General features: G+C 42.2%; 1 long non-coding RNA gene across 3 annotated transcripts in view; it reads left to right on the top strand.

The window, feature by feature from the left end:
- The window catches only part of LOC309708825, a 53,759-nt gene extending 44,474 nt beyond the window's left edge, over positions 1-9,285 (top strand). For 2 of the 3 annotated variants that reach the window (XR_014277330.1, XR_014277331.1), the window contains exons 3-5: positions 3,212-3,293; positions 4,049-4,141; positions 9,041-9,285. This is a non-coding gene — a long non-coding RNA (uncharacterized lncRNA). Of the gene's footprint in view, positions 1-2,249; positions 2,611-2,930; positions 2,972-3,211; positions 3,294-4,048; positions 4,142-9,040 lie in introns of those variants that run through there. The other variant, XR_014277332.1, reaches the window with a different exon arrangement.
- The last annotated feature ends 7,507 nt before the right edge of the window (positions 9,286-16,792 follow it).

Raw genomic sequence — 16,792 nt, 5'->3', positions numbered from 1 at the left:
GAAAGACAGATAGACTGTAATGTAATGTGGTGGCATATATTAAACTATCCAGCAGAATAAAAATTGCCTGCACATCAGGCAGTTATAACATTGTGCTGGCAATGATAATACAGTTAAATAATGTATCAAATAAAAGTGACAGGAAACAAAAACTCACATTTTTATTCGACTACATGCTGTTGACCATAATTGTTCTTGTGCTTGGAAAAGAGAGCTTGACTTTAGATGTTTAGATATTTAAGTATTGTAATCGTATATTAGTCCTTCTCTGCATAATATATGATATAATCTTATAAATTTAAATCTTCAACCATATCTCCAGTAGATGCTGCTTAAATTCTCCAAAGTTGGACTTTACTTTATTGCTGTAAAAGATTTAAATGTGTCTTGCCGTAAGAAAAATGGAAGAAAAAAGTCAATGGTCAGAGAAGGACATCGGTGCGGTAAAGAGTTAAAAAGACAGAAAAAAAGAATTGCAATTACAACGCATGATGAAAAGCTTGGAGAAACAATCCGGGACAGGAACATGGAAAGTGAGAGATGAGATGCGACCGAGAGCTGTAAGTTGTAGGTGTTAAACTTTGATGTCTCTGGCGAGTGAAGCAGTAAAGTACAGTACAGTGTGGTCTGTGAGTAGCTGTAGTGGGGGGGGGGGGGGGGGGGGGGGGCGTAAAAGAGCGGTAAAAGTAAAAAAAGAGTAAAAGACAGGAGAGGCGAGCCATACATAGTTTGAGTGAGACACAGCAAGTTAGGGGGTGCAGATAGTTAGATTGCGAGAGAAACAAGAAGGTTATCCATGATTTAACGCCTGTGGGGCCCTGAGATGAGCTTTTCCAGTTCAGGCTGCTGTGATTGCTGGCTGGTGCTGACTGAGGCTGGGGCCTTTCAGATCATTTCATCATGGAGCGCCTAATGAGGCCTGGGCTCACTCCCCGAGCACGGGGGGCTCCAGACACACCTCTGATGGAGAGGCTCCAGCATCTACCAGCAAACACCATCAGGTCCTGCCTAAGGAGGCTAGGAAAGGGGCACTTGGAGGGAAGTGGTGGTGGTGGTGGATGTTGCTCCAGGGTGAGCTGAGAGACCCACTTTGTCCCGAGGCTGTGTGAAAAGGTCACTGCCCGTGAGGAGCGCCCACAGGCCCCCGCTGCAGGGCGTCTGCAGGGAGAGTTGTTTTTGTTCAAACAGGAAGTGGCAGGTTAAGAGGAACATGTCCACCGAATCTATGTCTGCTGTTTGCTCGTGAAAGCAGAAGTGGGAGCTTTTGTTTTTTATGTTTTGGAGTTTGTCTGGGCCACTCTGAAAACACGCTGTGCCAGTTATTTTAGGTTACACCTTAGATGGCTCTCAAATTTATCAGGCAAATAGTCAAGGACTGTGGGACATATGTGGCAGTGTGGGTGCTTCTCTAATGAGAGGCAGCTCTTGGGGATATGAAAGGCAGAGCGGTAGGGGCGGGTGGCAGGGGGTGGGGCAGCAGACTGGTGGAGCGACCTGTCTGTTCACCCCGGCTATGGCCTTTGTGCAGAGTTAATGATGCCACTAATATGTTCTTTAAAGACCACACTGTGATTCATGGCTTTCATTAGCCCTGTGTGCCAGGGTGTCTTTCTCTCTCACTCTCGTTCTCTTTTCTGTCGCCCTTTTAATGATGGCCTGGAGACGAGGTGGCACGCTTGACCCTTAATCATACGAGTGAGAGGAGGCTGGGGCGAGTGAGAGGCGGTGATGAGATGGGAGGTTTTGGAGGAAAAGTAAGGGGTCTGAGGAGGAAGAAGAAATCAGATGGTTGTTCTTCATAATCTAGCTCCCTGGGGCTGGTTAAGCACAGCTCTTCTGCTTGGGCAGGGCAGTGTAGTGTCCAGTATATGTGTGGGCTTACAGGGAAAAGGCATAACTATCATTTATCTAAAATATCACTGAGCCTGTAAAATTCCTAAAACTCAAGACTTTTCACCTCTGAATATAACAATAGGCTAAACCTGACGTGAGCAGATTAGTAAGAAAAAACCCATCTCCTATTTAAAGATAATGATTTTTCATTCGTTGAGGTTTTGACATAAGCTCCAAAATAATATTATTATATTATATTTTATAGAGGTTTTAAGGAAATTCCTTGATTTAGGATCCAGCATGTCTCCTCATAAAATACTAGTCCAGCTAGGCTAGCTGGAGTGGTTCTCAGAGTTTATTTCTATTTCCACTGTAGCTAACTGGCTGGCTGGTTTACACTGGCATGTTTTATTCATCAGTATTGTACGTAATTTTTTGTTGTTGAGGTGCTGAACATGGGAAAAGTTTGCATAGAGTAGCTAGCTAGATTACTATCAAGTGGTGACCTCTGGGATAGAAAACAAAGGAAAATAAAGGACTAAAAACTGCAAATAAATTAGAGGTGACTTAAGGCTGGCCCTTTGTATTGACGCTTAAATATTTCAATTTTTATTGAGCTGCTTTAAGTGACAAATGGGCTGCTAGCTGCCTTGAAGAAGTCCCTCGCTAATATTTTGGTGAACTGAGCATCTTGATCATGTTTGGAGCTTTGGTGCCTTTTTTAAATACAGTTATTTAACAAATATTTTGGCATGCTGTATCCAGGTTTCCTAATAAGTAAGTATTATTTTATTTGGAGTTTAGCAATAATTCACTGTATGTGATACAACTATGCAGTCAAGGTATGCTAACCAAGCTAGCATTAGCTGCTAACTTAACACTATACCCTTTCTTCCAAATATGGAAACACAGACTGTATGACTTGTCAGTCACAAGTCATTTGCCACTGAGCACACCAGAGATAAGTGTCCACTTTAATACCCTGTATCACTAATTTGCAGTATGACCCAAAATGAGCAACTATCACCAAAGGAAAGTGTTTACAGTGACCAAGGCTGAAAGCCATTTTCCTTTTTCTTCGATCTGTCTTTTTTCAGCCGCAACTCTCGCCATCTGGTGGCCTTCAGATGGAGTGCAGGTCAGAAGTCAAATTGGCTTCATTTCCTTTCTTTCTTTCTTTTTTTATGTCCATCTTTTATACTGTCACTTGATGTGCGTACAGAAACCAACGGGTGAAAGCCCCCATATTTAATGCATAGTCTATGCAAATTTTGCAAGATTGTTAGCTTGGTCGTTAACAGGGTAAACAAATAGGAGAGTTAAATGAAAATATTACTTTTTTTAAATCCTTTTTTTTTTTTTTACCATCTAATTACAGGAAGTGGACGGACTGGATGGTGCAACAGAGTCAATAAATCCATTTCTGTCTGAGATGCACCAGTTCTCTTGTTTCCTCAAAGGTAAACAACTCACTATTCATCACTACGGTTGAAATTGATTCAATGAATTTACACCATGGATACATTTTTTGTGACAAAAAATGATATTTATTGGCAAATTTATTGGCTTTTATCTCATTTCAAAGGGGACACTAAGCAAACGATAAAATCTGGCTCAAGTGGCCCACTGTAATGGTCACTATTTACAGATGTAGACCTTTGACCCAGTGCACTCAGAGCTGTCGGACATGCACGCAATTGTTGTCTTGTGGCAAGGACGGATTTGATGTGCTGAATTTCCTTGAACATGGTTCTTTTGTTTACATCTGTATATCCTGTTTTTGACCCGGTCTCTCTGTTTTTGGGAGGTCTGAAAAGGTCGTGCTCGGTGGGGGGGCGTTACTGGAGCACACTGGTCACATCCTGCAGCTGACCTCAGGACTTCCATTCTTGTGTCTTCTATTTGCGTCTGTGGAGCCCTCAAGCCAAGCCAGGCTTTTACTTAATTTGGGAGCACATACAGGACTTACCTGTGTTTCCTCATGTGGAAGGAAGAGTAAATGTTGAAAGGGGTTTAAAAAAACTTCTCTCCTGTCCGCTGGAAAAGATTGTTACAGACTCTTTGACTGTGTTAGGACTCAGGGAATCGCAGGATGTAGTGTTACTTGACCTTAATAATGGCTTTGTTGAATGTGATGTTTATTAAATCATAGAAATAAGGGCTAAATTTAAGATTTAAGAAACACCACTGAGATTTTCTCTCCTCTTTGTGATAGGCGATGACATGAGCAAAACTTAAAGTCATCTGAAGCAACGCTGCAGTCATAGCTGATGCTTGGTTTGTCTGTGAGTCTTCGCGTGTGGCCTGGGTGAGTATGTTCACAGTGGGGTAAACAGAGTATCTATCACCTCCAGCTGCCTGTTGGTAGGCAGATAAATAAATGATAAATAAATTACACGCGGACATTCTGTACTTGAGCTTGCTTTGCACAGAATTACAGTTGTTTACAAGTGTGTTGGGGGACCTGGCAGGCAGAGCCACGTACGTCTCTGCATCATGTTGTGCTGTTTTAGACCACTGACACCGGGGATAATTTCAATAATTTACACTCTACGTGATTCTAGGAGACGCCTCGTGTGTTGCTTTTTAAAAATGTAAAGCGGGCCATGTTAGTCCCTGCCTACCGACCACAGCCTCCAAGTTCAGCACACTCACAAACATAACATGGCTTTGGACCAGCACCCTGATGATGAAGAGCAGATGTTTTCCCCAACTGGGGGCATGCTCTTAATGCTTCTATACCCTCCATCCTATAAAAACTATCACCACCCCCTCCTCCTTTTTTCTCTTGCTTTTCTGGTCTCTATCCAAGCCATCCATTTTTCGACAGAGTAAAGACAGATTAGGGCCTAAATCCTCCGCAATTTGAGTCACGGCCTTTTGTGTGCTCCACACGGTGTGAGGAGTGGCGCACAACTGGCCCCCCATTTGCCAGAGATCAGGGGGTTAGGCCGGCCACTGATTGAGGGGGAGCCACAAACTGCGACCATGTTTGGAGAAATAATGAGATGGAATTAAGAGAGAGTCTATAGTGCAGACCTGGGTGTCACAGAGAGGAGGAGTGCTGGAGAAATTAAAGAAAGGGCTAGAGGTTTCATTGTGAGGAGACCGGTCAGCAGAGGTGTGTGTCAGCAGGAAAAGGTACATTTGTGACCCTCTGGATCCTCTCATTATACCTCAATTCTGCACAGAAATGTCTGGCTCATGCATTTTTGTGGCATTAGGCTACATAGCACTATAGCAGGTGGTGGCTACCAATCACAAGGTCTGTGGATCAATTCTCTAGTCTTCATGTCGAAGCATCCTTCGACAAGATGCTGCACTTTGAGTTGCCTATGTGGGGGTGTGTGCGCAAATGTTTGCACACTTTTCTTTTCTACCAGGAGACCAATCCAAGCTATCACAGCAGCACAGCAGTTGTCATATTCTAACATGTTGCTAACTTAGCTCACAATATTAAGCAAATTAAACAATTAACTCTCATGTATGTCAGTTAAACGCTATTTGTGTATGTTTCTATTCATTGTGGACCCTAAAGACTGAAGTCAGAATAGTTGAGTAGTTTTTGGCCCAGGCAGTTTGACGCTTACAATTCTGATATTAAGACCAGGTTTCTGCAAATAGAACAGGAAATACCCTCAAAGAAATCAGCACATGGTTGCAACAATGCCTCTACTCCTAACTTCAGTTTCATCCATATTACCATCTCATCCTCAGTTCAAAGCAGCGCAATGTTAATGAAGGTTCCCATGTACAAAGAGAAGCTTATGTAAATGTTACCTCTCCAGATGTTCCATATCTCTCAGAGCCAGAACTGCACTTAGCCGCCAGCCACATACTACCAGTTAGCATTTAGACAAACCTTTGTACCTTCACTTGCCTATAGGGCCTATCAGATCGTCGTACCCCCGAAAATCAATATCTGCTGCTAATGAAGTTTAGCCACACATTTTAATGAAGGACCCAATTTGCATTTGAAAGTAACAAGAGGGGAAATGGGTTCATTTTCCCCCATATCTTATTTAGTATGTACGTTTGAGCAGAAAGCAATGCGCCAGTTTGTTGTGTGTGGTAACATTTGTCCGATTGTGAGGGGGGTGTTGAGGGTTATTTTGATTGGTTACTGTATACACGCTGTTATTGCGTGTCTGAAAAACTCAGTTGATGCACATGTTTGTGTGATAAGCTTAAATAAAATCAAGCACGTTGAATCTGTTGAAAGTTTAAGTTGTTGAAGGCAATGGACATTACATGTCTGATCAAGCAAGTGTTCTGCAGCAAACAAAGCTAAGCTAGCACTGGCCAGATTTTGAACCTTTCTACTGTATCCTGCTTGTTTATGAGTATTTATGAAAACGTTTCTCTGCTTTATGTGTGCGTTTAAAGCCTGATTCTGACATGGAAATGCCTGTCTATCAGCTGTTGTCCGTGTTAACCATGATTTAGCTTTCTATTGCATTTTCTGAATTTATTTATCTGCAACTCATTATATCTGCAAACGTGAAAGTGGAGAATAAATATCAACTGGCTAAACTGGAATTGCAGAAACACTGACCATTAGCCCCAGAGGTTAAATCAGCAGATTAGCTGATGGGTGTTTTATGACCCGCTTCTATTGTGGGACAAATGAGAATCTAAAGATCATAAGTAACCTGTGTAAAGACAGTAGTGCTGTATTTAGACTGTAATTAGCTCAAAGGAGGCGAGCAGCTTCTCATGAGTCCCTCTCCGCTCGCTTTTTTCTCCTCCACAACAACGTCCGTCTGTTTAATCTCTCCTCCACGACCGCGAGCGTCTACTGCGTGCGTCTCTAAACTAAACTGGCTTTAATCCTTATTTATCTTGCTGCTCTACATGGATCATCACACTCCCAACCTGTGTGTATTTTTGTTAGAAGTTAAATTGCTACAGTAGAAAGGCTGAAGGCTGTTTTCTTTCTTTCTTCCTTCTTCTTCTTCTTTTTTTTAAAGTGAAGCCCAAATCCCACATTTAAGAGGGGGAATAAATGGTGGTTAAGGCCTCCAGACTGAGGACTTGATGATATTCAGATAAACAACCTGCATCCTGCACAAACGCTTGCGTGTTTTCAGTGTAATCCTCTTTTAAAAAAACAGGCGCTTTGATATGTGTTCTTGTGGGAGATTTTCTCCTGGACCAGGTGAAACATTAAAGTCTTATCATTTCACTAAACAGCTGCAGCTCACCTCAGGCTACGTTGCTTTATTTTTTCTTTGTTTTTGTTTTTTTCTGCCCCGTTTTATCTGTTTTTCTATGTTTGAATGTTTTTCACATTCTTGCTTTGCATGTACTGGATCTTGAGTGCATTATTCACAATTTACAGCACAATTTAGCTGTGCTTTTTGAATAGTTTATATCAGGCTGTAATGACCCCATCAAAGGTGATCATCACTGTGGCAGTTCACATTTAGACCAAAAATGAGGGATCAAAATTTGCCAAATGCAGCTCAGTAGAAATGCAATAAAGCCACTAAGGACCGCTGTTCTTCACAGATGGGCATCCTCGTCTCCGTCAGTTAAAGTTCTCCGCGAGCAAGCGCATATTTGTATCGTGTCACACTGCGTTCATGACCCTTTTCTACTTGAGCGGCTCCTCGTTCATGAAAGCCAACCTGCTCGTCTTATGTAAATAACAAGGCTGAGTCTCCGGCGTGCCACACTCGGTTAGAATACTGTGAGATCTCCGCAACAATTTTCGCGCTCTCCCCTGTCGGCAAAGTGTGCCACAATACCAGCTGCAGCAGGAAGGCAAGTTAGCCTCCAGCAAGACTAAAGTGTGCATCAGAGTAAAACAGTTGTTTACTTTGTTTGAACTGCAGTATCTCACCCACGGGAGAGCGCACGCTTGAAGTTTCGCGTCTTTCACTCCAAACTTGTGACGAAGGCCTGGATGAATAACAGTGTCATTTCTCTACCTCACCCCCCCACCTCACACCCCTCCATCCTCCCTTGTTCTCTTGTTGTCTTCTCCTCCACATTCACTCTATTTCTTTTACCACCCCAGCCCGCGAGTGCCACCGCCACCCTTCTTCCCCTTTGCGCTCCCCTCGAATTATTCATAAGCTCTTTTAAATTTTCAGCATGCGGCAAATTTATGGTGACACGCAAACTACATTATGTTTTTTCACCCCCTTTTTTTTATGAACTAACAGCACTGCTCATTTCTCTTTAATTGCACAGCAGTTGGGGACACAGATGCACACAGATGCGAGTGCAGGAGGAGGGTGATGTGAGAGGAGGGAAAGTGGAGATTAAAAGACAGCAGAGGCGAGGATTGTGTAACTTAGTTAAAGTCATGAGGCAGTGGTCCTAAGTGACCTGGCTCAGATGGAAGCGCGCCTGTGTGTGTGTGTGCTTATGTGGATACAAGAGAAGGAGGAGTGAGAAAGGGCCGATGCTGTTTCTCTGGTTTGCTTCTGCTTCAAATCCAGTTCAAACTAACACTACATCTGAACATCTGTTTTAAAGTTCCTCACAGAAAAATAACAGTGACTGTACTGGAAAAACAGTTCGTACAGCTCCAGATATAAATGATGAACTCAACATGCCGTGAAGTTTTTCCTTCGTTGTGTTCCTATGCTGAAAAGAGTTTTGAGTGTGTGTGTGTGTGTTTATACTTTACTGACCTTTTCCTGACAGCGTGCCTTCAGTGTATCTAGAGCAGTCTGAGTACATGTGAAAGCAACACTTTATTTTAACTGCTTGTGTTATTTCTTCAGATTTTTTATTGAGGTATTTGGGAAAACTTCATTAAGTCGTAATGTGAAAAGTACTGTGCTGAAGTCTTGAGTCCCTCTTCATTTCTTTATATTTTGTTGGGGAAATGGGAAATAAGTCCAGCAACTTGTGACACCGAGAAATAAAGTTGTTATCAGTCAGACACTTTCCAGATCGTATTGCATCCTGGATCAAAAATTGAACTTTTCTGCGTTCATAATTCCATTTTGGCAACATTCCCGACACCACAGGCTCAAATGTTGTCCCAGAACATGTAGATAGACACTTGCTGTTGTACCTCTCTCTGGACCTCCTTCATACACACTGATGATGATTTCAATCAAAACTTTTTCATTTGGATTCATGACTCCATCAGACCTGTTGCGGCTGATTTTCAGTCAGGTTCTTGTTACTTTGGCATGCATCAGACTTTTCTTTCTGTTTCCCTTCCTTATGAATTGCTTCTTGACAGCCGCCCTTCCACTGAGACCATTTCTGCTGAGGCTTCAGGGAACAGTAGATGGATCAACTAAAGGTCCAGGTGCATCTCTCAGGTCTGTCAGGTTTTTTTCTAGATTTTTTTTTTCATGTTTATGCCTACCACTTCCCTTTGGTGGTCCACTTGTTCAATTTCCTCAGTTCTTTTAAGGACACACTGCACACCATGTGATATGCCAAGGTTTCAGCTATTAAATCTTTGGGAATCACCTTCTTGGTGCAAAAATAAAATTATATGCCTGTCAAACTGTCTTAACTTTGGGATTTTTCATAGATTCAACTAAAGAAATGGGAACAAATGATATGTTTTTGCTAATGGCTGCTGGTTAAATGGTGGCTAAAGTTTAAAAGTGGTTCTTTGCCAAGTTGTCTGTTATGTGTAGACACAACACTGGTTCATGCCTTGAGTTAGTTGCCATTTTATGCTTGACTGATTTATAGATCAGTGTTAAGTGGCTTAACAAAGAAAAAATAGTCCTCAAAAAATGGTCAGGCACAAGGACCGAACAAAAAATGAGTGAAAAAGCAGCAGATTTGCATGTTCTCATATCCATTAGATTCATACCAGGAGCCTTCTGGTCACAGCTCATATATTACAAAAAAAGAAAAGAAATTGAATCTAAAATGCGATCGGCACATGCACAAAGAAAAAAAGTATTGCATATAAATATAAACAGCAAGTTTTCATTACCCATTAGTTATAGATAAGTGGAAAACCTTGGCTTCTCAAAAGGGAATGGCCTCAAAACAACTAGATATACAATTAAATCTTGTGTCTTCCCTGGATGATTTTATCTTTATTATAATGGCTATTTTTCTATATTTGTGGTGCTTTTGCTGATCCTTGAAGCATCTTTTTTAAACAGTTGTGTCCATTTTGACTTGTTTTTTTGGGGGGGGGTTGCTTCGTTGTTTTGTAGTGTCCAAAAACAACCTATCCAGTTCTCTTTGAGCTTAATAGAGTTGTAGCACTGACTGAACAGCGTCAGTCTGGGGATGCGCAGAGCAGCACAGAGGAAAGATCCAAGCAACAAAAGATTATTGATTGGAGAAAGAAACAGAGAAATCTTTTTGTTGCAGATCAGGCTGAGGTGTCCATATCGCCCTACTCGATCCAGTCTGTTCTTATCTTGATGAACACATCTGTAAGGAAGTTTGCACGTGTGCCAGCATGAAACCATAACACGTTAATTTGTCCTCAAGAGAAATGTGAATTCAAGACAGCGCGCAAATTCTCTAGCATCATTCCTGAAACACACACGCACTCCCGGATTACCACGAGGGGTTAAAAAGACCAGATCAGACCGTAAAGTGTCACGTTTGTAACAGTCAGACAGCGCAAGAGATCAAAGCTGTACAAAATGTGTCAGATTTCGTGTGCGTGTGGATGTTTGTCTGCGTGTTTGTGGCAGGCCGGAGCTCTTCTTGTCACTTTTTTTTTCCTTTACCAACCCCCCCGAACAGAAAATACATAAATTATACCCGAAATCATCGCCTATGATTGAAGAGGCTCCGAAATGGAGGAGTGAAGAGCATCGCCAGATGAAGTGAAGTGTTGAAAGGAGTGATTATTTTTGCTTCACTGAGGTCTTATTTTTCAAAGTGCCACTAAAAGCATGAGAGACTTGTGTCACTTTGCACTGGGAGGATGGAGGAGCTGAAGGGTGATTTGATAAGAGATGAAAGAAAGGTAGTGACACCCCGGCCACCATATTTTTTTCTTCCTTTCTTTCTTTTTTTTTCCAGACCTTTGCTCAAAAGCCCGATACTTCAAGTGGCTCCAATCATATTCTCCATGAGGCAGTGCGATATTTATGGCCAAGTGCCCACAGCTAAAGCTAATATTATGAGCTTCCACAGTGCCATCCATATTGTTTTACCTCCCGGTTGCCTGCGGTGAGGAACAAATAAAGTGCCTGACGCTGTAGAGTGGCACTGGCAGTCTTGGCTTTCACTCCTTTAGCAGGTTGGAGAGTAGGCTGGGCTGCAGAGAGGGGAGAGACGGGAAGAAAGGGGGCTGTCACTTTAGGTTGGGTAATTTTTGATGTGCACGTCAAGGCCTTGACAAGGGGAATGTGGCCGGCTTGTACATTAGAGTGAGGCTCACAGGCAGCGCAGCACTGGGGACAGGTAGTAATGCAGTCCCAAAGAGTGCTGCTCATCTGCTCGCACTATGTACTTGTCTGGTGCCACACAAGGATGCCCCCTGTCGCCCTGGCTCCACTCCCCCCATCCCTCTGCAGAAATGACTTTAGTCAGTGAGGGAAGAATCCATTTACAATGTGTGCTTTATAACATCTCCTTGACAATGCAGTAGTGGATTAGAGACATTTGTGATGAATCTTTTATAAAGACTCTTCCCCCCCCAATCTTTCTTTTCCATGTGCACAGGCTTTCTGGGTCCTGGCGCCACATGCACATGTGTCTGTTCGGATGTTATCGCAGATAGGGAGAGGAGATAGCGATGGGTTCTTACAAAAAAAGAAAGGAAAAAGGGGGAGAGTGACACAGAATCGTCAGAGTGGGGCATTAAAATTTATCTGCAAGTCACACTGGCTGCCATGATAGCTGGCGTGAAACTTTCCTTTGAAAATGAACGTCACTTGTCCTCTCCGTCATCCGTGCGCCTCGCAACCAAGACAAGCGCTCTCTGTCCTCATCAATTCTTCACTGCAAATTCTGACATTCATTTCGTTCATTTGCATAGCGGCGTAACGCGATCGGAGCGCGGCGTTCCCTTTTCCTCAACTTAAAAAAAAAAATGCTCCTTTAAAATTAATGCCGCGCCCAGAGAAATATATAAATATATCCTAAAGTTGACACGATGTTGTTCTACATTATTCTCCTTGAAAAGTGATTTTGTTCATACTTACAGCTACTCAGGCACCGCTGACGTGGAGGTGCGGGGCAGACACGCTCGGCCTAACAAACATGCATGCGGCTGTCTGGCCCTGTCAGCCCTCCCGTCTGTCTGCTCTGTGTTGTTAACATGGAAAGTTGCATACGCAATCCTGCGGTCTTGACCAACTTCATGCTGTTTTTTTAATGCGCGAGCCTCCGGTGAGTTCTCAGCAAAGAAGTTCACTTGTTATCAGCATTTGACTTTGCCAGTGATGCTATTGGTTTTTAAAGGGGTGGGGGGGTTGTAGACGCTTCTGCAGAAGTCGTCTGTGGCTTTCCACAAAAGGAAAGAAAACATAAAAATGGAGGATTAAGATTAAAATGAGTTCTATAAGGGTGATCTTCTTTAAGTCATCCTTTCATTTGTTTTCCAGAATAAACGTGCTCTCCTCTCCGAGCCGGCGTTTTCTCTTTTTCTCTGGGCTGCTGCTCGGATGAATTTTCTGCCTACGTTTTCCGCTTCAAGCTCACCTGTCCGCCACCGTTGTCCGTTTGAAAGGGACAACAGCAGCCAGAGAATATGAGAGCGAGTCAATGCAAACGCCGCACCGAAAAAAGAAAAGAAAAATTAAAAATTGATCACCTTTCCATTTGAATTCAAGGTAGGCATCACTCTCCATAAGCAGGCCTGTCTCTTTAAATCAAAGGAACTGTCACTTGTGCGACTGCCTGTTTACAAAATATGAGGCTGAAAATGAGACCTGGTCCCTGCGGACAAGCTCCTTGTATAAATATAAATAATGAATATTAGATAAATTATTTCTGCCCTTTAATAATGTAAAACTTGACGAAATTCACTTACACTGTGAAACCGGAGGATCAAACTAAAAGTAGATAATGCAGTGGGTACAATAGGGGTTAGAGTGCTCTGTGTGTGTGTGTGTGTGTGTGTGTGTGTGTGTAAAGAAGAACAGGGACAGGTTGGAGTCCCTGCTGACCTTGTGGTCACCTCGGTGCATTGATGCTTTGAAGGTGGTCAAATCGGAATTCATTTTTCTTTTATTTATAAAAAACCTTAAAACGACTGCCTGTGAGCAACCACTCAATCATCGTGTATATTCTTTTGCCCATCTGCTGTGTCTGTATAATAATTATTAAGTCATAATTTGAAGAAAGGTTAAATATAAATGTATTTACAGCCTTCACAAGGTAATCAGGGGAATAAGTGGGAGCAAACTTACAGCTCCAGTCCCTCTGGGGGAGGTGGAAGAATGGGAGCGAATGCCTGCGCTGCTCTGCTGCCTGGGTGTCTTCTGGTAAGAAAGAGGGCGGAGATTTGATAAATGGTTAATTATGAAAAGCCTTGTGCCAAAGCTAAAACTGTAATTAGCCTTAATTGGCTAATTGGATAGAATTGGTGGATGGCATAAGCGTAATTACCCCGCTCTTTTATTTTTTTCCTTTAGCATTCAGCGTGAGATTATATGTGTCGCTGAGACAGTGACAGTTGTTGTGTTTTCTTTCTCTAATAAGTTTTGTAGCTTGTTGGGTGATTCTCGACTTGTGTTACTTTTTTTTTTAAACTGGTTACTCGGTCGGGTTTGTTTCCACCCTCACTTTCCAGCACCGCATTGACTTGTTGTTGTGCTCCTGCTCAAAAGCTAATAAACCCCTGAGTGAAGGAAGTCCAGCTTTTTCTCCAACCTGCTGATTCACACCGCTGGAGATAAATTGTGCAAAGGCCTTCACTCCTGGTCTGAGACAGTCGAGCGAAACTAAGAATTTTCTTTCTTCCTCTTGCTCTCTTTCTGTCTCTCTCTCTCTCTCTGACACACAAACTCACAGTGAGCATTAGAGCCGCTCAGCTCAAGGTGCTCAGACTCTCTGCTAATAACACCATCTAGAATTCACGCCCTCCAAATAGGTTAATGTGTTTTTGCCCAGAGGGCCCTATCTACCTTAACAGCAGAACTCTCTCTCTCTGCACTTCCATTAAGCTAGAACACTGCCGCCTATTAGCTGCTGCGGTGTGTATGGGGCCAGAAGTGAGAATGCGAGTACAAGCACAGCTTTTTCTCTCTTTATGTGTGTGTGTGTGTGTTTGGACCACAAAGGTGCTCCTGTAGTGCACTGAGGGTGTCACTACCTGGAGCTGCCTGGTGTGCCGTGTTAACTGTTGCAGGAGAACAATGTTATGGCCCCTGACAGCTTGTTAAAGACTTCACCGAGTTGTCTTGTCTGTGTGTGTGTGTGCGTGTGTCTGTGTCAGGATCCTCGCAGCAGATATTCAAGCACACATACACAGTCAAAACTCACAGAAACACATATTTGTGTTTGTTAACATCTGAGAGTGAAGTTTTTTTTTTTGACTAAACAAACAAAAAAACAAGAAAAAGAAACAAGCTGCCACTCAGAGAAGACAAAAACACTCATTGCGTGGACTTTTAATGAATCCCCGCTTTGTTTGCTTTTGTGAATGTCCACAAGCGCTTCGTCCTTGTTCTGTCTTATTTTGTAGATTTACTGATGGGTTACTTAGGAAACTTTTTTAGTGATTACAAAAAAAATCCTTGTGAGCATAACTGATGTATTAATTACAGAAAAGGCTCAGAATTGTGACAGGACTTTTACAAACACCAACCTGGCTCCTCTCAAAAAGTGATGAATGAACGTGAACGATGGGCAGGATAAATACTGAGCGCTGCAGACGGTAATTGAACCTGAGAGCAGCAGCAAAAGCACCGTCCTGAATTGTTATCTCAGCAGTGTTACATTTAATACTGAAGGTGATCACTAATTAAAGATTTGAAGAATAGAACAGATGTATGAATCTATGAGGTGACTTAACTGGAGAAAACTAGCCTGACAGTGTGATTTTGTTTTTAGTTGATTTGAGATTTATGGTAAGAAAGAAAGAAAGAAAGAAGCCAAGTGCTCGCTTGCTTGCTCTTTACTTTCCAACGTAAATCGCCCTGAGATTATTCTTTTTGCTATGAATTGTTGCAGTATAGTGACGAAAGCTGAATTCGACACTTTAAGAATAAAATCAGCAGATTTGAAACCTTTCGTATGGACATAATGGCACCTTTTTTCTTTTTTTTCTACCTTCAGCTCCTAAATTTCACCTTTCAAGCAAATCAATGTATTTTCATCAGCAGGACTGACTGGCGTATTTTTGGAATATATTTGCACTAATGAGTCATTTTTGCTACATTAATTATTATGTGATTCTAGCCGTGAGGGGTGTTATAAGGAGAGCATAAAGCAATCATTTCTGATAAAATTGCTTATGGCACAGCACTTGAGGTGAATGCACTGACTCTGTTGCAGACGTGATTTGCTTAAAGGTGAAGGTGATTACGGGGTGTAAAAAAAAAAAAAATGAAAGAAGGAAAGAAAAAAGCAATTTTTGTGGTTTGAAATAGCAGCAGCAGTGGGCTCTGACCACCAGGCAGTCAGGGATTTTATTGGACTTTTTTATGAAATGCAAACGACTCTGTTAAAATCAAACACGTCCTTTGTCTCTGGGTTTCTTATTGTGCTTCTCTGCGTGTGACATGTGTTCATTTCACCTCATTCACTTTAGAATTCTGAATTTCCTTTTTTTTAACATTTTAATTTTAAAAGATTTTGAATCTTATTTCCATCATTAGGACCTGGCCTCACATCACCTCACAACGCTCCAGCATCTGAGCGCGTGCAGCGTTGTTTCAGAAGCTGCTCAATGCTTTGTGTCAGCCTGACCCCTAGTGGACATCCAGCCCACCCACCGATGCGCCCGTTTACAGAAGTATTACAGGGAAAACAGCAAAGAGGAAAACATCTATGAAACTTGAATAAGTTTTGTTAAAATTAATAAATCATCTATTGAGACGTTTTGATTGGATTTCACAGGCAGCACATGTCCTGAATTGTTTTGCGGAGAGGATTCGAGTTAGAAGTGCCTTAGGCCCTCAGCAGTGGTCTGTGTCTGCAAACATTTATTTGTATTTAAGCAGACGACGCCATTATTCATCGTGTTTGATGCCAAAGTCAATAACGGGCTGTACGGAAATGCGAGTTAAATTGCTCTCAATTCTCTGAACTGCAGTTCAGCGTGTCTGTCTATGACAACAATAACTCAGGCATTGAATATGTATTAACGACTGAAGGGTCCTCAGAGATGCAATGCATATATTTGATGAATTCCATGACTGACTCGACCAGCCCGTTTCATCGAGTGGAAAATAGATCTGACCAACTTAGAGACAGCAGAACTAATTAAATGGATAAAAGATATATATTGCCTCCTTAGAGTATGTAAAATTAATAGCAGACCAAAGGACTTGCCTCTAAGCCGCTCCATCCACTCTACAGCACTGAGCTACTACAGTGTGCAGAGCTTTGGAGGGCAGATGAGGCTTTGTGTGAGTGCGTCTGTTCTTCTTCTTCTGATGCAAGAATGATATTTCTCTTTTGTATATTTTATTCCCGTATTAAATCATCTGCACGCTCTTTGCTGTAAGTTGCTGTATTTCACTGCCTGTGCGATCAGTGTGTGTAAAGCCTGTAAATATGAAAAGTCTGCTTTTGTCCTGACAGAACAATATGCACACCTGAGCACTAAGAAGTACTGGCATCAAATGAAAATTACTTTTTTCCAAAACCATCAGACTCTTTGGTTTTTTGCCGTTGTTTAATTTTTTACTTTTATTTCATCAGGACATAAAGCTCAATAGACCCTGAGACAATATTAAAGCAGCAAGTAAACCAAGCATCCAGCCAAGGTTCAAACCCAGGACCGTCAGGCTGTAGTGCATTAAATAGGAATTAAAATATGTGTTCAAATGTTTCATATGACCAGCTGGGGGAAACTGAAAGCAGTGTCAGCTCCAGATCTATGAAC

Source organism: Aulonocara stuartgranti (genome assembly GCF_965226115.1).
Source record: "Aulonocara stuartgranti genome assembly, chromosome: 6".
In the NCBI taxonomy this organism is placed as follows: domain Eukaryota; kingdom Metazoa; phylum Chordata; class Actinopteri; order Cichliformes; family Cichlidae; genus Aulonocara; species Aulonocara stuartgranti.
The sequence above is the reverse complement of the archived record's forward strand: the minus strand, read 5'-3'. Positions and strand labels throughout refer to the sequence as shown.